Raw genomic sequence first — 22,387 nt, forward strand, 5'->3', positions numbered from 1 at the left:
TCGATGTGTCATGTTGTTTGTTGGAGGTTTGGTGTAGGCATATTTTTGAGGTTTTGCTGTTGACTGAGTAGAAGGAGGAAATTTTAGGTGTTTTTTTTGTTTATTTCTAGCTTCTTTATTTTCCGTTGCTTATTTTTTTTATTGTTTGGCTATTTTTTGGTGATTTTTTGAGTAAGTATTTTAAAAAACCACCGTAAAAAATAATAGTAAATAGTTTACAAATGTTTGCAATATTTTTTTATTTTGCTTTACAGTTATTTTGGCATTGCCCCAGTGACGTTTTTGAACTTTGGGATATTTGTCTCTTTTTGGTAAGTGTTTTTGTTTTCATGATTTTACAAATTAGATGTGTTGTTCTTAGCATATGTTTCGCAAAGTAATGTTTTTTTCTCTGGGAACAATCATGTCTTACCACTAAATGTAGCGTACTATTTAGCGAACTAATGTGTGTTTTTTAACTGTAAAAGTAGCATACTATTTAGCGAACTAATGTGTCTTGTTTTAACTGTAAAAGTAGCGTACTATTTAGCGAACTAATGTGTCTTGTTTTAACTGTAAAAGTAGCGTACTATTTAGCGAACTAATGTGTCTTGTTTTAACTGTAAAAGTAGCGTACTATTTAGTGAACTAATGTGTCTTGTTTTAACTGTAAAAGTAGCATACTATTTAGCGAACTAATGTGTCTTGTTTTAACTGTAAAAGTAGCGTACTATTTAGCGAACTAATGTGTCTTGTTTTAACTGTAAAAGTAGCGTACTATTTAGCAAACTAATGTGTCTTGTTTTAACTGTAAAAGTAGCGTACTATTTAGCGAACTAATGTGTCTTGTTTTAACTGTAAAAGTAGGGTACTATTTAACGCACTAATGTCCACTTATTTAACTGTAAAAAATGCATACTATTTCGCGCACTAATGTGTTTTTATTTTTTCTGTGTAAAATCATGTTTTACCATTAAATGTAGCGTGCGATTTTCCGAACTAATGTGTGCTCCCTTCTTTTTTTTTTACCCTAAAAAATGTGTTTACAATCCAAGTTTTCCCAAAAAAAACTAAAAATATTTTCTACTTTTGAAATGTAGGTTGTTCTACTCATGACAAGACCCCGGCCTGTAAGCATCTTTGGATTTCTTAAAAAAGATAAGTATATTTTTCTTTACACATTTGTCTAAACAATAACTACCTGGCTTACCATTTCAGGTTGATGTTGGTCGTATTATATTGGCCATGGTTCCAGAACCCGACCAACCTCAACCTCTTTCCTGGCATAGGCCTCGTAGGCGTGCAAGGCCCCAGATATCATCGAACACGTGTCACCCTTTTTGGAATGCCAGATGATGAGGTATTAAGACGATACCGTCTTCCTCCACAAATCATCCTAGACACTCTCTCATTAATAGTGATCTTGAACGGCAAGTTGACAGTCCTACAGCAATACCACCACTTACGCAATTAATGTCGGTGTTACATTTCTGTGCCTCAGGATCCTTTCAAACCACTGTGGGAATAGTTGCCAGAATCTCCCAATCCTCCTTTTCAAGGATCCTGAGGGCAGTGATGGAGGCCATTTTTAAACACCTCCATCATTTTATTACAATGCCAGTGGATATGGGTTCCCTTAGTTTGGCGAAGGCCAATTTTTACCAAATAGCTGGCTTCCCACAAGTCATAGGGGTTGTGGATGGCACTCACATACCACTTCAGCCTCCAGCAAGGCTGGAGGGTATTTTTAGGAACCGCAAACACTTTCATTCACTGAATGTAATGGTGGTATGTGATGCCTCCCTCCAGATCCTATCCCTGAATGCCAAATTCCCCGGGAGTGCACATGATTCCTTCGTCATCCGGCAATCAGGGATTTGGCACAAATTAGACAACCTACAAGCTGGTGATGCGTGGCTTCTGGGTAAGTTGACACCTTCTGTTGCAACCACTGCAAAGCGTGTTACACAATGGTCCTGATGTTTGTCTTTGTTTGTTGACAGGAGACAGTGGTTACCCTTGCACGCCCTGGCTGCTCACTCCTTATTTGGCTCCCACACCAGGGCCACAAAGTGAGTATAATTCTGCACTTACAGCCACCAGGCAGGTGGTGGAGTGCTGTATCGGCCTTTTAAAAGGCCGATTCAGATGCCTCCACCGCTCTGGTGGCGAGCTCATGTATTTGCCGGATATGGTTTCAAAAATTGTGGTCCTGTGTGGGATATTTCACAACATCGCCATAAGGAGTGGTGTCCCAATGCAACCAGAGGATGCCTTGCCTGAGGATGGCCCCCTCGAGGTTGGTCGGAGGTCAGTATGTGGGGGGGCCATACGCGATGATGTGCTGGCCAGATATTTTAGGTAATTATTGTTAAAAATTTAGTTAATTGACACAATGTAGACATGTAAGATTTTAATGGCCAATTATAATTTTTTTTTTGTTTTTTTTGTGTCTTTTATTCCATAAAATTACCCGAAAAAACGATGCCTACTACCTGATCCAAAAAATTGTCTTCATGTGGCCACATTGGATATAACTTCTGGAACAATTATTTCTTCGCCTCATTTGTGGATTCATGTTGGCCTGCTACTTCTTCAAACAGTTCTTGATTGTTGTTGTTGTTTTGTTTTTTTGGTGTTGATTGTTTTTTGGAGTGTGTTTTCACTGTGTGAATTGTCACAATTCACTTTGTGTTTATTATTTGTGTGGATTACATTTTTGGTTTACGTTAAAAAGACTTTTCCTTGGTAAATTACAAGCAAGTGTAACCTGGTCCAAAAAAGGCAAACTTTCTTACTGGCTAATCCTGTAATGTGTTAAATTGTAAAGTATTTTACCATGCTTTGTGGCTAAAAACAAACACCAAAGGTATTATGGTGAATCAGTATGCTTTCTAATCTAGACCTAAGCAGGTTTGATTTAATATTTACATTACCCACCCAAAAAAAAAAAAATGCTGGTAATTCTACAAACCTATTGGTATTGTTAGGTGTTTAATGTGCCAGCTTACATACTTACTTGAGCTTTCTACAATCAAATTTACATTACTTAAAAAAACATGCTCCAATAGTCGACTTATGTAAGGTTAAACAATCTAATATTTACAGACAAGGAATGAGACTTTAATAAATCAAAATATCTTTTATTTTTAACAACATTTTTAGGGGGGAAAAAACAAAAAAATTAGTGCCTAAGGACCGCCAACATGTGATCCAGGACCACAAGCATCCCTACGACATGGCCCCTCAACATGTGCAAGCCTTCCTGCATTGCTTGCAGCCGCCTCTGGTCCTCTGTGGGTTAAAAAAAAAAGTGTGGATTACTAAACTGACACCTTAATTTATATGTTACCAAACAACTTAAAATTCAGACTATACTTTAAAAAAAGATATAAAATTATAAAAAAAACAAAGTAATGGCAAACGCAAAGATTGTATAAATACAAACTATAAAAATTACACATAAAAAGACAACTAAAAAAAGGGCGAAGTACGCAAAAACACTACATTTGTTGGTACCGTAAACTAGAAAGACACAACTATGAGTGTTTGGACATGTGTGATATGTGTAAGGGGAAAACATCCTAGACATTGTTTTGCAAAGATATATATCCAAAACATTAGAAATACTTAAAAAATTGGAAATGCACAGGCAAAAGGACAACATCACCCAAAAACCAAAAAATGCCAAAGCAACCATAGTTTAAAAGGGAAACATACCGATCATATTGATGCCTGGTCCTGGAGCCCCGACATCATCCTCCTCTGAGGTGGGCCAGTGCTGGTCCGATGGAGGGGATATTTGACTAGGTGTGGAGGGGGAGGAAGAGAAAGGGGTGGATGGAGGGGAGGGTAATGAAAAGAGAGGGGGGGGTGGAGGGGAGGGTGAATTTAGAGGGATGGGAATATTAGGAGAGGGAGGGGCCTCATGGACTGGCCGGTCTGGGGTGGAGGGGAAATTTGGGGAAGGTTAGGGAGAGGATTGGATGGGAGTGGGGGATAGGGGACGAGGCCGACGACGTTGTCGTATTAGACGTCGTAGTCTGCGCTCAGACCCTAAATGATGGATAAAAAATGTTAAGGTTTTTTTTTTCTTTTCGTTTTGTTAATTTACACACCCCAAAATTTAAATTGAAAAAAAAACAAAAAAGGAAAACATGCACACGCAGGTATGTCCTAAATAAACAAACAGGGCTAGAAGAAAAACATGCACACGCAGGTATGTCCTAAATAAACAAACAGGGCTAGACGGAAAACATGCACACGCAGGTATGTCCTAAATAAACAAACAGGGCTAGACGGAAAACATGCACACGCAGGTATGCTTACATTTAAAATGTTTAAAAAAAACCACTTACTGTCGCTAATTTGGCCAAATGGCGTGGGAACCTGCGGTGGAGATCCGACCACCGCCTTTGAAGCTGGCCGATATTGCGGCAGAAGCCCAAATTACGCAGCCGCCGCACCTCCGCATAGGCGAGCCGCTTGCGGAGGTTTGTGATGGGGGCCGGATGATCAGTGATTCTCCGGTCCATCACATCTGTGAGGACCAGGAGTTCTCTGCGTGTAAATGCTGCGGCTCTCATGATGGCAATGATTTTTTCCAAAAAAAACAGTTTTAATAAAGGTCCCAGAAAAAATTGTATTGGTTATTGCATGAGTCATGTGACCTACACCCTCACAAATATAATGTGAATTATGATAGGTTTGATGCAGTGACATGCGTAAGCTAATTTAAATAATATTAATAAAGATGAAAAATCTGCATATAAACTAACGCAAAACAATAGTAGCATTCAAACAAACTTTAACATTTGAAAATCCATCCCCTTGGTACAAACGTACATATTCTGCGGAAGGAATGACACACACGAACAATAATAAAGTTTATTGACATTGTTAAAAAAAATGGATTGCAAAGATGTGAATACCAATTAAGCTAATGATTATACTGATTGCTATTAATCGATTCAAGTATGTGGGCAGAATGAAATAGCAGGCAATCGAAAACTGACAAGGCCACTTCCGGAATTGACTTGTGCGAGCGTTCCCTGCAACCAAAGAGGAGACGGACGGTCGCTATTTCGAACGTTCGCTAGCTAGAGGAGGGGTTGGGAGACTATGGGGCGGAAGATTAGCTGCGAACGAAAATACGAGCGAGCGGTTTAATTTATATTTTCCCGCTCGTACGCCGTAAGTGCGAACGGCCACTTGCGTCCGGATCTGAATCAGGCCCTTAAGCTGGGTACACATTAGACGATGTATTGGACGATTTGCCAATTTCTTATAAATGTTACACATATGTAGGTTGCACATATACAGTATATATATGTAATAACAGCCTATTGGGTGAGCGTTGATGAGCGGCGTGTGTTGTACCTGTTTCCTTCTGTACTTGTAATCGGTCCCGACCTTCCGGGTACTTTTGAACCACACTCCGCTCCTGGAATCCCTTAGTCGGTGTGCAGAGAGACAAGGACCCCCAAAGAACCCCCCCAACAAAGTCACTACTCGTTTGGACAGTGACTATGAATTTTATTTAACTGGAACACTGTGCCAGGGTACTTTGGTGAATAAAAGGTCAGTTATGCAAATCAACATACAGTATTGAAATTACTGTTGGCTATAACTGCATTTCAGACTAAAACATAATTCACAAATGCAACTACAATCTCAGGATCACATTACATATACAGATAGCCCTTCAAGACCTGGGAGCAGGCCCAGTAAACTGCGCCACAGGTAAGAATATCAATATACCCCACTCAGTACTTTTCAGTCACAGAGCCTGGAGAACAGAGATACTTGCGAGATGATGATGTCATTATCTTGCGAGACCAGTAGCTCCGCAGCAGCTGTGTGCTGCACTGGTGCGCTAAATAGGAAGGAGGAAGGAACATGCTGGATAATTCCCCTTCTCCTATACATTCCCCCCCCCTCCGCTGCCCGCCGCGGCGGTATAGTGGATAATTATATGAAACACTTTTAAATTAATATAAATAAAAAAATAAAGATCAGATCACCAGACGACTCCTGTCAGTACAGCAAAGAAAGAGGAAAAACAGCAAGCAAAGGAAATACTCCTGGACTCTATCTGGATCCAGATCTGGATTAAGACTTTGGTGGCGCCAGGGCCCTCAAGACTGGGGAGCCTTAAAGAGGAACATTTGTGGCGTGTATATATAAAGGGTGCATGGTGACATCGCTTCCCTAACTGCGGGGTTGCCTCCTTCAGCAGATGAGAGTGTTCCCTCCCTACCTTACATCTCACGAGGAACTGCAGCCCACCGGATGAATAGTACCTGAAAAGCAGGACTGTCCCACCAAATTCAGGATAGTTGGGGGTATGCATACATACATAGTCACAAACATGTTTACATACATATATAGTCACACACATATATACATATACAGTCAGATAGTCACACACATATATATATATACAGGCATAGTCAAACACACACACACATAGTCATACATACACGTACATATATACAGTCACACATATATGCACATACATATTTACAGTACACATATGCACACATTCACACACACTCATATATAAAGTCACAAACTTATACACATACGTGCATACTAACGGTCCCCGCTCCTCTTACCTTATAGGCTGAACCGGCATAGTCAAACACACACACACAGTCATACATACACATACATATATACAGTCACACATATATGCACATACATATTTACACATATGCACACATAGGGCCTGATTCAGAGCGCTCGCTCTGAATCAGTGCGTTTTTTTTTTTTGTGCGGCCTCCTGGCTGCTCGCATAGCTGTGGGTGACCACCCACAGCTATTGCGAGTGGCCAGGTGATGGTCGTGATGGTCAAGACCATCGCGACCATCGGGCTTGAGACGAGACCCTTGCAGTAGGGTCTCGTTGCCGCAAGCCCCAGTGGACTTCCTGCTCTATAGAGCAGGAAGTCCACCTACTGCCATCACGAGTGATGTCAGTAGGGCCGCCCACAAACGGCAGGTGTTCCTGCAGGAACGCCTCCGTTTGCCCAGCCACCCCCCCGCCCTGCCTTCCAAACGGGACGAGCTGTCGATCAACATCGACAGCCGCCCCTTTTGGATGCGAGCGCCGGAGCGAGTGCTTTTTGCACACTGGGCCACCATCGGACCGCTTGCGAGCGAGTCTGAATCAGGCCCATAGTCCCTTTAGAATGTAAGCTCTTACTTTACTTTCACCTACTTCTTACCCCCCACCAGGGCACCTAACACTTGGTTGCTTACGCTCTGTTGCATATCTAGGTGTTATGGTCACTTATGTATCAATCTATATTATCCATGTCCTTGTCCTATTTTGTACTGTAAGTCAGTTGTCAAATTATTTGTTTATGTACTTTGTCAGGAGCTGCGGAACACTTGTGGCGCCATATAAATAAAGGATAATAATAATAATAGTCGCACACACTTATATATAAAGTCACAAACTTAGACACATACGTGCATACTAACGGTCCCCGCTCCTCTTACCTTATAGGCTGACCGCTGGATAGTCCTCTTCTGCAGATTGCATAGTATTCCTGGTAGACTGTTCATTGGGTTCTGCTAAACGTTTTCATGGCGAACTTGCACTGCAAATTATATTTGCAATCCAATTCCAAACTCACATTGCTTTTCTAGATTACATTTTTTTTTTAGCGCACAGCTCACTGAACAGGTGAAAAGGTAGGGAAAATATTTATTTTAGGGTACAAATGTTGGGACACTGGGCCTGATTCAGAGTTGGGAATAGAGAGAGATCTCTCTCTCAACTGATCATCTTGGTGAAACCATGCTGCACTGCAGGTGGGGCAGATTTAAAATGTGCAGAGAGATTTAGATGTGGGAGGGAGGTGTCCAAACTGACATGTAAAGTGCAGTGTAATAATAAAGCTGTGCAGTATTTGTGAGCTACATACAAAAGCAGCCAGTATTTACCCTACATGCAAAAAAAAATAAAAATGTATTTACACCCCTTACATTGCAACATGGTTTGCCCAGGTACACAGTTAAGTGCTTTCTCTCTCTCTGTTCCCAACTCTGAATCAGGCCCATAGTGCTGTACCTTTGGTACACTCCTTCTAATGAATAATTATGCACCTGGAGGGATTTAAATAGCATCATTTGGCCAATAAGACAAGTAAGTTTTCAGGTGAATTTCGCTAAAAAGCTCAATAATGCGTTAAATGATGTGGGACAGGTATATATGTATTGATGGAAGAGGGTTTTTTGTACTTGCAGATAGATGACAAGTAAAAGTGTTTAATCCAAACGTTTTACAAACTTGTATAAAAACACTGTAAAATTACTATACAAACATTTTTCTGTACCTAAAGTGCTGGAAAGACTTTCATTTGATGAAAAACACTTGTTTGCTATCATTTTGCAACCATTAATAAAAAGTGCAAAAATCAGCCGACACCTTTTAAAAACCTGCTGTACTTTCCTTATGGTCACTAACAGCCTTCTCTATGGTATTGCTATCTCAGGTGTCACTTTTTTGGGGTCCAGGGTGATTTCCCCACTTTTTTATGCACTTCTCCCAGGTCTCAATTTGTAAAACAATTGCACAACCTAGCCATGAGTACAGAGAACTGACATTTCTAATTGGATCTTGTATTTCTCGGCTGCGCACATTTGTGCAATGTATGTGAGCATTATGAAACAAACTCGCTTTCGCAAACTCGCACCTAATTGGATTGACCCTTTCGGCTATTGCAAGTTCTTCTATGGGATTTGCCCTTGCCTCTGATTTATATGCATGTACAGCATATTTCATGAGGGTGTGCACCACCAGAGGGGCGTGTCTAGCTTCACCTACCGTCATACATGGCACCATCCAGGGATGTGTCTAGCACTATTTTAATGACATTAGGGTGCAGCAGTCTTTATGCAGCTCTAACTTCCCTATTCAACCTCTCCTACCCTGATCTTATATTTTTCATCATCGGATCCACTGAAATGTAGCAAAAAAAGAAAAGTGCTGCAGCACACCAAGGGTTAAACACACCTATAATGTGTGCAGTCAGATTTGGCATCATTTGTATTTTTACAGCCATTTACATGTCCTTAGAATGCATTACAAATGGCTTTTAAATGCAGAGTTTTTATGCCAGTGCATAGGTATCCTTAATATGACTGCTGGAAAAGCAGTATCGTATCTTTTTAAAAACTAATGTGCAGGAAAACTGTGGTGTTTCTTATAGCAAATGGTTGCAGCTATACTTTGCATGGTAGTTTAGGAAATGTAAATAAACATTGCGGTAAGCCGCATTTTCCTGTATACTACTTATCATCCCTTATTAAAATGTGGCGATAAGGATCATTTTTTATTGTGCAGCAAAAATTTTTTAAAAACCATAGACATTAAAAAAATGCTTTGCGCAAAGAATTCACTTGTTCTCACCATCCTGTACCATGGTAAACAATATTAAATAGGCTTCCACGTACACAGGCCATCTGCAGCAATGCTTGTGGATCTTACATTGCATTTAGTGCATATTAGCGCTGGTGTGATTAGCCAATTAGGGGATATCACTGGGTGTGGTATGATATGTCGACATCAGAATGTTGACATTCATTATGTCAGCGCAATAATGTCGACAGAGTCTAAATGTCGATATGCAGGATGTTGACATGTTCCGAGTGTCCATAGATTGCATTTTAACAATGACAATGTCAACATTTAATGTTGACACTGTAAATGTCGACAGTCACAATGTCAACACTGCTATTTTATCCTAAAACTAACCCTAATTGCAGCCTAACCAGACCCTAACCCTAATTGTACTCATAATTGCATATGTTGACATTTTGAAAATGTCGATATTATGTCAGTGTTGACATCATGGATGATGATTTGTTATCTGTTGACATTCAGAACATGTCAACATTATGGTGTTGACATTTTGATTGTCAACATTCTGAGCAGAACCCAAATCACTTGCTAAATGTGAGGAACTTTATCTGCATGTTTTAACATGTCAATAAGTGCGCACATGGGTGTATGTATAAAATAAATGATGGAACTGTGAGACTTTCATGTTTCTAACATCCATGGATTGCCCATTCAAGGTCATACTCACATTTTTTCTTATTATTTCCAGGTAAACTTTGCTGCTACACTGGTTCATCCAAGCAGGTTACATGCAATACTGTCTTGGTGCCCTTTGAAACACTACAAACCCCCACTATGACATGTTTTGCTGAATGTGATGTGGACCTCTGCTGTTTTTAATGATGATTTTAAGAAGGGGGGCCAAATCTTTAAAACCTGGATCTGCTCTTGTGTATAATATAGATATATGACAATCATATAGGGTGAACAAAAACTTCATATGAGAATTATTATCACATGGCAAGCTTAGATTTTATGTTCCGTTTGTTACATGCCTATGGCATTCACATGACACTCAGAGGGTCTCCTATGAAGGAGGATGTCTCAGACAAATCCCTCACACAAAGGAGCTGGAGGGGGAGGGATGGCGTGGCGGCTGCTGCTGATCCTGTCTCCATGGTAACCACCAGCCAGCAGCAGCAGCAGGACCACCGCGGCGCGTCACCGTGGGAGAGACGCCGCTCACGAGTGGCCCCGCCCCGCAGGGGGACGCGCACCCGCAGAGGGCGAGCACCGGGTGTCGCTCGGACTAGGCTGCGGTCACGCTCAGTCTCCGCCTCTCATCAGTAGTGACATTGCGAGGGGGGCACTGGGGTGAGTTACTGCGCTCTCTCTCTCTACCACTGTATCACACACACAGCAGTAGCAGTATTACATATGGCCCCGGCCGGGAGCCAGTGCTTCTCCTGGGGCTGCAGGGATGATGAGCAGTCACCCGGGGCGATAGCGATACGATACCCCGCTTGTAGGGTCACATTATATACCAGTTACTATGTGGCCACAGCTGCAAACGACGGGTCCCTTGCACGTCAGTTATCTGCCCTGTTCTGTATATAGTGCCCGGGGCCCAGGTGTCTCTAGCACTGGCCGCAGCCTTGGGGCTTGCCATGCCACCTGTGCTGCGTTATAGGATGGCCTGGGGTGTAATAATAACAACACCACTGTCCTCACGGTGGGAATGGGCAGTATTGTCTGTCGCCAGCCCAGCAGATGGGTTACTGTAGCAGTAATCTCAGCGCCGTGTGTGACAGCACAGTGTGGTGCATACAGTACAGCGCCGTGTGTGACAGCACAGTATAATGCATACAGTACAGCGCCGTGTGTGACAGCACAGTGCGTTTTTGGATAAATGTAGTATCACTGTACCACCGGGCAACATGAGGATGGTGACTAATCGTCTCTCCCACCACAGGTATCCAGCTGTCTAATCCATTCCTCTGGCTCAGCCTCCAAGCACCGTCCTATCTCTCTCTTGGCCCTCTCCCTCCCCGCCCCGGTTAGTGACAGTCTGACAGCCCCCCCGCCCCTCTCCTCACGTGACCCTGCTCTTCTGACAGCTCCCCTGCGCGCCCCCGCCGCGCGCTCCTGCCTCTTCTGCTCCTGCACCTCTGCTGATCAAGGAGGCACCAACACCGCCAGGACAGCACCGGCCAGGTACCCAGCAGCATGTTATCTGTACAAGACTATGAGAAGGAAAATACAATAACCTGGGATACATAACGTTTGCAGGGCAGGCTGCAGGTTAACATGCATGTAATACAAAAGATGTTTCTGTTGTGTGGGCAAGGCGGTGCAGTAACCCATTTATATACTTGCTAATGCATACTGTATATATATGTGTATATATATATATATATATATATATATATATATATAATCCGTTGTTGCAAACCGGACCCCTCTTTTGTAAATGATAGTATTTGCATTGTCATATACTGCACACGTGAATCATCCATTGTATGTCTGCAGATTACAGGTGTGCAGTATTTACAGTAATATGTATGATGTGTTTGACATACATGCATGCATATGATTGTACATTATGTGAAGTATCTCATGAACATTATGCATTTGTATTTAAATTAACATAACATATTATATGCTGGTTACGGAGCCAGAACAAAGAGGGGGATTCCCAGGAGCTTCTCACAACTGCAGATTTTTAAGAAGAGGTAATTTTGAGACTTGCATTAAACCCTCCCATAGAAGGTGGCATCTCACCACGGCACTGAACAAGTTAATAGCAGTGGGTAAAGCTGGCAGAGTATACGGTTGCTAGCACAATGGCAGCACATGGTGGTGTGAGGTGTGGTAGGGGGATCTCTCTATTGCATCCTTGTCACATAAGGGGCTCATTGTCACACTACATATCTAGCACATGTATGCAGTGTGTTGTGCTTGCATACTTGAATTATGTGCATGTTTGAGATTTATATGGGAGTGACCATGTAATGAAAATTCTATTTTGCATGCAAAATATGCTTAAACATCCCCCTCAAATTGGTTTATAACACAGCTCCAGTACTCATGCATGTACTACTACAACAATAACATAACATAAAAAATATATTTTATATGGCATTTTATTTAATGACAAACAGGTAGATAGTGCTTACTATATCCCAAAATGTTAATTCCTGCCCATATTCCTTCATTCCTGAGCTCATTGAGATGCAAGGAAATCCATGGGAACTGCTGCCTGTGCTTGCACAGCAGGGTGACATAATCCTTATCAATGTTGCACAGCAAAAGCTGAATATGGATGGGTCAGTCTTGTGCAAATCACCTCCTCTTCTGTTAGGATTTGGCATTAGTAGCGTGGTTTTTGTGGGGCGTTGGCAATGCATGCCCTCACTGTGCGGTAGGTAGGGCGCAGGAATTTCACACTGTGCTGTGCATTTAATAATGTGCCAGCTTTGTACCGTTACTACTTTTGAGGATGCTTTGTTTTTTATTTTGTATTCCTTCATTGGTACGTTAATGTTTAAAGACACGCTGGTTAGACCGTTCATTGTGGAGGGCTTGGCAAGTCTTTGCATTTTAACTACCTTGTTGCCAAATCCTGTTATCAATTTGTTTAAATACGGTCACATCTTGCAAATAATGGTCCTTACGGTATGATAGATGCAGTTATTGTGCTGTTTTGTAATATTTTCTCCATGATATTGTGCATGGACACACCCCTTGCAGCACAGTATCTCCCCACTTTGCAGATGTTCTTCCATCTCCCTCACACACCAGTCCCCACTGCACCCTCCCTTGCTGTATCAATCCTGGCTTTTGTTTCTCTCCCAGCCCCAAACGCTCAGTATACAGAGCCCCTCCATCACATCTGTTGGTAGTTTACGCTCCCAAACCATTTAGTGTTTTGTTCCCGCTTCCCTCCCCCACTAGAATACACAAGGGGATAGACTGTGTCTCCTCTCTCGTCCCTTGCTTTGGCATTGCATATTTTCTGTCTTTGTGTTATACAACAGGCAGATAATTGAATTGTAGGCTTTATATCCACGCCATCACAGCATCAGATTGGTGTGCATATACAAATAAAATCCTTTTGTTTAATAAGTATCTCTCATGTACATTTGTTCACAACACTCCCAGAATGGGAGGGTAGCATAGGTTATATGGTAAAAAAATTATATATTTTTTTCTTCACAATGATCAATTAAATAAGTATTCTTTATAACATTATATGACCTAATAGCGGTCTCCACAAGGCCTCTTCTGTATTAGTTTATGCGCTAAGCAAATCTATAAGACTGTACATATAATCAGAGCTGACATGTTCTTCCAACTATATAAAAATTGATTATGGTGGCAGTCATTTTATATATATATATATATATATATACACTGTATTCATATATATATATATATATATATATATGTACATATATATATATATATATATAATATAGCTACAAGACGGTAGCCACAACATTTTTGTTATAAGGCATTTTTTTTTCTATAGCCATCAATTTGTTGACCAGTATAGTCATTATTTTACATAAACTTTGCATAAAATGCAATTTTGTATTGGCACATTATGATCATTTGCGTGGTATGTTTATTCCTGTAACCCAACCTGTACATCATGTCATTTGTACTATTAGCCTATTGTTCTGTCATTTGTTCAGGGTTGATCAGGGTCATCCTGGTTTTAGCTCATAATACATGTGCTGAAGCATGTTTTGTGCTGGTGCCTTGCCGTAGTTAGGTATAAATTGTAAGATATCCAATATTTTCTTTATATCTATGATAAAAAAAAGTCAGAAATATGAAAGACAGAAAGCAGAGGTGTTTAGGAAATGAGTGAGCCTATGTGATTTATGCAAGATTATAGCTTCTGGCAGAGGTGAAATGGAGCAGTGTGAGTGGACCATACTTCAAAACCCAATTGTAACTGTAAAGACAATTTCCCCAAATCTTGATTTTCCCGGCAGACTCTGGGCTCTTGGCAGACTGTGCTGCTTTCTCATACCTGTTCTTGCATCTATATTAATCTGCTGCTGATGTCTTAATCTATTGCATCTTGATCTTGGCCATATCCTGGGATGTTGGGAACCTGTTTAGAAAAGGTATATGTATTTACCTCTTGGAAAGCTGAATAACAAGGGATTACTAGGGACATTAATTATCAATTGGCGGCTTTTTAAACAGAAATTTTATTAACAGCAAATGCCGGAATGGTTTTTTTGCAGTTAATAAAATTGCCATTTGGAAAGACAATGGGAAAATCAGCAATTAAAATAATAAAAAAATAAAATGATTCTTGATAAATAGCGGACCTCAACATTGCATTATTAGCCACTACAATAAATGAATAGCCCTCATCAACCCTAATTTATACTAATAACTCCTCATTTAATAAAAAGAGACCGCAAATTATGCACTTGCTGCTGCATTACATAAGTTGCCCACACATTATTAAAACAATTAATACATTTCTATCACAACATGATCAAATACATTTCACAGTGGTATTCAAAATATCACCACCTTCCCCTGTAATGTGGAAAATACACATGCGACTGAAGAGGGGTAACTAGAGTTGGCCTTCGGTGGGTTTCCTGTCTGTCATCGATGGCAATCTGATCTCCGCAATTTATGGTAAAACCATTGGTCGCACACCATCCATGGTTGTTAACATACACATAGGGGCGGTCCGGTTGTAGAGATGCATACAGCTCTGCATAGTAATACTGATAATACCATGGTAGATACGCCATTGGTAGACAGGTATTTTGTAGCTGCAATAATGAACACAACACAGTAAAGGTTACTAATTGGACACCACTAACAAAGAATGGCTGATATCTTCAGTTGCTGCACTGTGAGGGTCATGGGTATTATTAGACAGATATGTTTCTCACAGGCAGTGGCCTCTTCCCCCATAAACTCTTCCTTCCCTCACTATAGCCATTATCTCTGGCCCATCAAATAGGGTACAGGTTTCAGCCAGCATCAACTTTGCTGTTATTATGACTGTACATGTCTAATTGTTTGTTAATTATCCAGCTTTCTCTGTATTGTAATGTTTGCACTTTATATCCCGTTATGGTTGCACTTTATGGTTGCACTTAATCTGTACAATGCTGATCCTTTGTGGCACCCTATAAATTAAATATAATAATAATATAAATCTTTATGGAGATTAAAATACTGGGCCCAAACCTTTTTAGACTAGAAATCAATCTGGATATCCTTTGGCAATATAATAGCATTGTGGCTCACACAGTGTACACCTTCTTCATTTATTTGTTGTATTATTGATGTTGGGATAAAAATGTAATTTAATAAACAATTAGTTGCTCTTTTGTTATGAAAAAAAGTAGTGCACACATTCTCATGTGTTATTGATGAGACCAGCCATGATGGCATTGACCTATTGGGAGACATTAATGAAAATTGATGTACAGGTAACTGGGGAGAAAAACAGCTGTAACCCATAGCAACTAATCCAATGTTTTTTGTTTTTTTTAATCTATACTAGAAAACAGATACAATCATAACGTCACATAGGAGCTATAAGCAGTTATTTGTTATAACCCCCTATAACCTCTAGCAGATAAGATCAACTTGCATTCTGTTATCTCTGTGTGATATGTGTTACAGGGAAGGGTTATGGGAGCAATTTAGCAATTACGAATGGTGCACTTTTCTAGATGGAAACGTTCAGCACTGTAGACACCACATAGAAAGCCCTCATTTGTACTCAATGTTTACTTTTTAGAAAAAACACATGGATGTGTACAGCTCCGCCTTACCCACATTGTGGGCTTACAATGTGCCCCTGTAAATTAAATCTGCTCCTAACTACAATTGACACTTGAAAACCCACCCTACTGTACTACCGTTAGGACCACTGCTTTTCATTCTTTCCTTTTTATCCAAAAATAAAACTTAACTGCACTTACTTTATGTCCTAAACTTACCATGGGAATCATGGGACATCAGGATTGTCTTTATATAGCATTTGTATATTTTCATTTGTCAGGAAGTTTATTTTATATTGATGGAAATGTGGCTAGACTTGTCCAAATTTTCAAGGACAGTACAACATTCCTTTGTTTAAGTGCTGAGTGCTGTGACATGTCCCTGGATCAATGACGCCGGCATGCGATACTCACCTACTCCTATACAGATATTGTACTTACTTGGGCAGGGTCCTCAAAGCCTGGGTGAAAACATTCTACTTGCTCACTGCAGCAAACTCCTAGCGACTGCTGCAGAGTTAAACTTAGGCCTGTTTGTGTAGTGTATCATGGGTGAATTTGCACACATTTTACACATATCAGACATTACGATTTTAGAGTGTATTCTCATGTAGGCAAAGTTCAATGCTCACTTGAATGTGACCCATACAGACCAGCACTTAGGCGTAGACATATATTTTGCACCAAGTATAGGGCAGGTTCAAGTAGACACTGATGATGATGACTTGTAGTAAACCAGGTGCATTGCTGTCCATGCAGAAACCTATGCATCTCGAGATGGGTGGGATATATTGTTAGGAGAAAGTATTTCTTTGTATCATAATAAAGCATTTACTTCTAACATTGTCAAGCTGCATCTGTTAGAACGCTATCCTGTCTTGTGCAATAGTCGAAGTACAGATTTAGAAGTGGGGGTACAGTAGGTGTAAATGAATGGCTGAAGCCTTGGGAAATTCATTTTAACCCTAAATTTAGATGTTTTCTTAACACTATTTAATAAAATACAAAGACATATTAAATGCTATCTCATCTGTATCCTCCACCTCTCCAATGTCTCACACAAACACACAAGACATACAGGCAAGATAGACAGACACACATACAGTATGCACAAGGGACACACAGACACATATACATGGGACACATACATAGAAGCAAACATGGGACAGACAGATATGCACATTGGACAGAGACTAAAGCTGGGTACACACTAGGATGACGAATCGGCCATACTGCTGATCCGCCGTCCTATCTGACAATAAGGTAAGTGCATACACACTTACCAAACGTCGGCCCGATCTTTTGTGTCTGACGTCCCAAATGGGTGGGCATTTACATATGCCCACCCAGTTGTGATATCAGTCACCGGTGGCCTCTGCAGCAAGCTAAGGGGCGGTTGGCTGACTACCCATACACACAGCACGATGCGCTGATATATATCTGCCATCGGCTGTACTGCACAGCTGATGCAATATTAAAAAAAAAAAAAGACTCAGTGCGCTATCATGTAGCAGCTGGTAAGGGATTGTCAGTCCCTAAATAGGTATCGAGTATACAGAAAAATGGAAACCAGCGCTTATTAGTAAGTTATATCAAATATTAAAAACTGAGAAATGGATGTGTCATAGAATAATATCACATTTATTACAATAAAATCAATATGAAAAAACAGAGCTGACACCCCTGGTCACATCTAAAGTCCGTTTAGAGTTGTATATAGATCGCGTAACGCGTTTCGCTGGACAAAGATCATCTGGCTTCATCAGAAGTTTGTGAGATATATATATATATATATATATTGTGTACACAGGGGTTGAAACGTGAGCGACAAAAGTGCTTAGTGCACTCTATTTAAATAATTCAATAAATCTGTGAAAAACACTTAATAATTCATATGTAGTGTTCTTAAATCATAAACACAAGCTCATAAAAGTGCAAAAATGAGCGCATAAAGTGCCAAATGAATAATTTACAAGCTAGCCTACAAGCATTAATAAATAGTTTAAATACAGGTGAATAAATAAGTGTTTAAAAACTATATACCTTAGCTAAATAAAGGGTGATACATAATTAATAAAAAAAATATATAGTTTAATTCATAGACATGACACCTACAGTGATAAAAAAACATAGACAATGTACATAAAACCATAACAAAGAGTAATATAGTTAGGAGGATAAAAAAAACTGCAGTATGCTTATCTTTTAGGTGAAAAGGAGATTGAAGAGTTCATGGAGATGTATAGTCAGCCTACCAACGCGTTTCGTCAAGTCACAATGCAACGCCACTAAGACGCACCAGGGGACTGTGCTGATTAATTTGCTATGCGACACTTGTGTATCTTTGTATGACTGAGTCTGTAAATGGAACTTGGTGTGGGGGAAAGTTGTGGCCCCTGCATTGTATCACTTTGCATGCTGATTCAGAGACTCGGTTGCACACAGATATACAAGTGTTGCATAGCAAATTAATCAGCACAGTCTCTTGGTATGTCCTAGTCGCATCGCATTTTCGCCAAAAAAAAGATGCCATGTGCTCGTAGAGTCTAAAGGGACCAGGCGCGCAGGGTGGGGCTGTTTTTCGCGACTGCAGCAAAGATGAGTGAGGACACATCTGTATATAGGGCCTTTGTGGGAGTCAAACAAATGTGCTGTGAGACAGCAAGCTAGCCATTGCGCCATCATGCTTCCTATTTGCTTTAAAGACAAAGCAGGCTTGTTCCTACACATCTCAACCTTTGGGCACCCAAAGAATTGCATTTTAATAATAGGTTCACACTCTAAGCACTAAGAATACTGATAATCAAAACCTTTATAATAAACTTTAACAATTGACATGGAGTGTAAATAAGGCTCTTTGGCCATGTTTGGACAAAAATGTATGCCTACCTACAATGTCAAGGGGAACCTCATCAGGTGGGTCTCTATCATCCCTTATTCTGGCACATTATATATATAAATATTTATATATATTTATCCAGGACTTGCCTCTAATAGTACCCATTCCCATAATTTGGTGGATTCTGATGCCTGCATAGCTTAATTTCCATGGTGGTAATCTAGTCATACGCGGAACATGCACAGATCTTCCTCTGTGATAGTAATCTAGTCATACGCGGAACATGCACAGATCTTCCTCTGTGATAGTAATCTAGTCATACGCGGAACATGCACAGATATTCCTCTGTGATAGTAATCTAGTCATACGCGGAACATGCACAGATATTCCTCTGTGATAGTAATCTAGTCATACGCGGAGCATGCACAGATCTTCCTCTGTGATAGTAATCTAGTCATACGCGGAGCATGCACAGATCTTCCTCTGTGATAGTAATCTAGTCATACGCGGAGCGTGCACAGATCTTCCACTGTGATAGTAATCTAATCATACGCGGAACATGCACAGATCTTCCTCTGTGATAGTAATCTAGTCATATGCGGAGCATGCACAGATCTTCCTCTGTGATAGTAATCTAGTCATACGCAGAGCATGCACAGATCTTCCTCTGTGATAGTAATCTAGTCATACGCGGAGCATGCACAGATCTTCCTCTGTGATAGTAATCTAGTCATACGCGGAGCATGCACAGATCTTCCTCTGTGATAGTAATCTAATAATACACGGAACATGCACAGATCTTCCTCTGTGATAGTAATCTAGTCATATGCGGAGCATGCACAGATCTTCCTCTGTGACAGTAATCTAGTCATACGCGGAACATGCACAGATCTTCCTCTGTGATAGTAATCTAGTCATACGCGGAACATGCACAGATCTTCCTCTGTGATAGTAATCTAGTCATACGCGGAGCATGCACAGATCTTCCTCTGTGATAGTAATCTAGTCATATGCGGAACATGCACAGATCTTCCTCTGTGATAGTAATCTAGTCATATGCAGAGCATGCACAGATCTTCCTCTGTGATAGTAATCTAGTCATACGCGGAACATGCACAGATCTTCCTCTGTGATAGTAATCTAGTCATACGTGGAGCATGCACAGATTTTCCTCTGTGATAGTAATCTAGTCATACGCGGAGCATGCACAGATTTTCCTCTGTGATAGTAATTAGTCATACGCGGAACATGCACAGATCTTCCTCTGTGATAGTAATCTAGTCATACGCGGAGCATGCACAGATTTTCCTCTGTGATAGTAATGTAGTCATACGCGGAACATGCACAGATTTTCCTCTGTGATAGTAATCTAGTCATATGCGGAGCATGCACAGATGTCAGCTCTTGGAAAAAAATCCTTATATACAGTAGCTCACAGGTGTGCATTTAGGCCAATTTGCTAACCCATCTATACCCAAAAAAAGATACACAACTTTGTGCTGTCAAAATGCTGTACAGAAGGTTTCTTTTTGTTGTGGTTTATTTCTTGGGTTTGACCTATTCTTTGTATCCATTTGTTGGCTATATTACATGGTATGAGTAATTCAAATGGGCTCTTTGGGCCTGATTCAGAGCTGAACGCTCTGACCAGAGCGCTCGCTCTGAATCAGGGCCCTCCTACCTTTTTTTGGAGCGTCCTCATGGACGCTCGCATAGCTGTGGGCTACCACCCACAGCTATAGCGAGCGTCCATGATGATGGCCGCAATGGTCAAAGACCATCGCGACCATCGGGCTTGCGACGAGACCCTGCGTTAGGGTCTCGCTGCCGCAAGCCCAGGAGTGATTTTGGCTCTATCAGAGCCAAAGTCACTCCCACTGACATCATTACTGATGTCAGTGGGGCCGGACTCAGACGGTAGGCGTTCCCATGGGAACGCCTCCGTCTGGCCGCCACGCCCCTGGCACGCCCACCACAGGGGGCGAGCTGTCAGTCACCATCGACAGCACGCCCCCTTTGGTGCGAGACCCCGTGCGCATGCGCAGTCTCACAACATCGACCCGCTAGCGAGCGAACTTTGCTCGCGAGCGGATCTGAATGACCCCCTTTGTTCCATAATACAGCTATGCAAATGATACAGAATGGCTGTGCAATAGGATCAGTTCCCAAATTGTCCGCACTTTGGCTGATAACAGAGACCAACAGCAGTCTTCTGACGACTACGATTATCAGATATCAAATTTGTGCTCACATTTTATGTTTCAATGCTCTAATATTGTTATTGATAATAACTGGTTCACATGAGCTCAGTACTGTGGCAAATGATGCAGTAAAATGATTATTAATAATAAAAGTTTTTTGCTTTCTAGAGTAAATGTGTGTGGCAGTGCCCCAGTTTTTAGAGCAAGGTACGCTAGGGTCACACAGGATTACATGTGCCGCTATAATCCACTGCTTAATCATTCTGGTTTGTGTGTGTATGTATGTACACAGTTAGGAAAGGAGAAGGGCAAGTTATTTCATTTTTGTGACACTGTAGAAGTATATTAAAATGAAAACTCTATAGTATATCTCTTTTCATATATTCCCCATCTTTCTGAAATGCATGTCTTCAGATGGAAACCATAACCATGTCCTATTCAGCATCCTTTGGGTATCATATTGCATCACATTTTATTTATTGAGCCCTTAGTTAATTCAGTCCTATTGACTTTAATGCCTTTGTTAATGCAACTTATTTTGCTGTATTATATTTAATGAAATACTTGAAATGAATGATAATATGTTATTCTTAAAGTCAATACTTACAAGTGATTATTATGTTTTCAGCCCCTTTGATTCCATCTTCAAGTCAAATCATTCTACAAATCATTCTATAATTCAATAGCTTCTTTTAGTGTTTGCATAGAAATGTCGAACTGAACACTACAAAATCCTAATGAAATGTATGGGGGAGATTCAATTAGCTGTGGGTTGACCAAAAACCTTTTGCTATTCAATTAGAAAATGTTAAGTTAATGTGGGTCTCAATGGGGGCGACTCAATTCAGCGCAATGCTGAATAGCCCCGAGAAGGAGTTCCCGGAGCTATTCAATAGTCCGACTGTAGGATTTCTGCTCGCACCCTCCTAAGGGTGCGAGCAGAAATCTGACTTAAGTGCCGGCCGCGATGCTGTTTTCTGGCTGAGCGCAGCGCTAACAGCTTGGCGGCCGGCACGTTAGTCAGAGAATGCCAGTTACGCGACTAGACACCCAGTGTAAGGCACGGTAACCTGCATTCTCAATTGAATAGCTCTGGGAACTCCTTTCCCAGGGCTGCTCAGCTTCATGCTGAATTGAATCGCCCCAATGGGAGTTAACGTGGATTTTAGATTGCAGCTACGGATTAGGTGAAATGTAGGAGGAATGCCTTATTTCATGTGAAAATGTCAGGACACCTCTG

At 40.9% G+C, this 22,387-nt stretch overlaps 1 protein-coding gene across 6 annotated transcripts in view; it reads left to right on the top strand.

Annotated features, from left to right (window-relative positions):
* Positions 1–10,586: 10,586 nt before the first annotated feature.
* Positions 10,587–22,387, top strand: part of LOC148540598 (microtubule-associated protein tau-like) — a 137,564-nt gene continuing 125,763 nt past the window's right edge. For 2 of the 6 annotated variants that reach the window (XM_088442208.1, XM_088442241.1), the window contains exons 1-2: positions 10,589–10,705; positions 11,304–11,545. The gene's annotated coding sequence lies outside the window, so the exon portion shown is untranslated. Of the gene's footprint in view, positions 10,706–11,303; positions 11,546–22,387 lie in introns of all 6 variants that reach the window. The other 4 variants (XM_088442232.1, XM_088442249.1, XM_088442258.1 and 1 more) reach the window with 4 other exon arrangements.

The sequence above is a fragment of the Taudactylus pleione genome, unplaced genomic scaffold (genome assembly GCF_031769625.1).
Source record: "Taudactylus pleione unplaced genomic scaffold, aTauple2 ptg000018l, whole genome shotgun sequence".
NCBI lineage: Eukaryota > Metazoa > Chordata > Amphibia > Anura > Myobatrachidae > Taudactylus > Taudactylus pleione.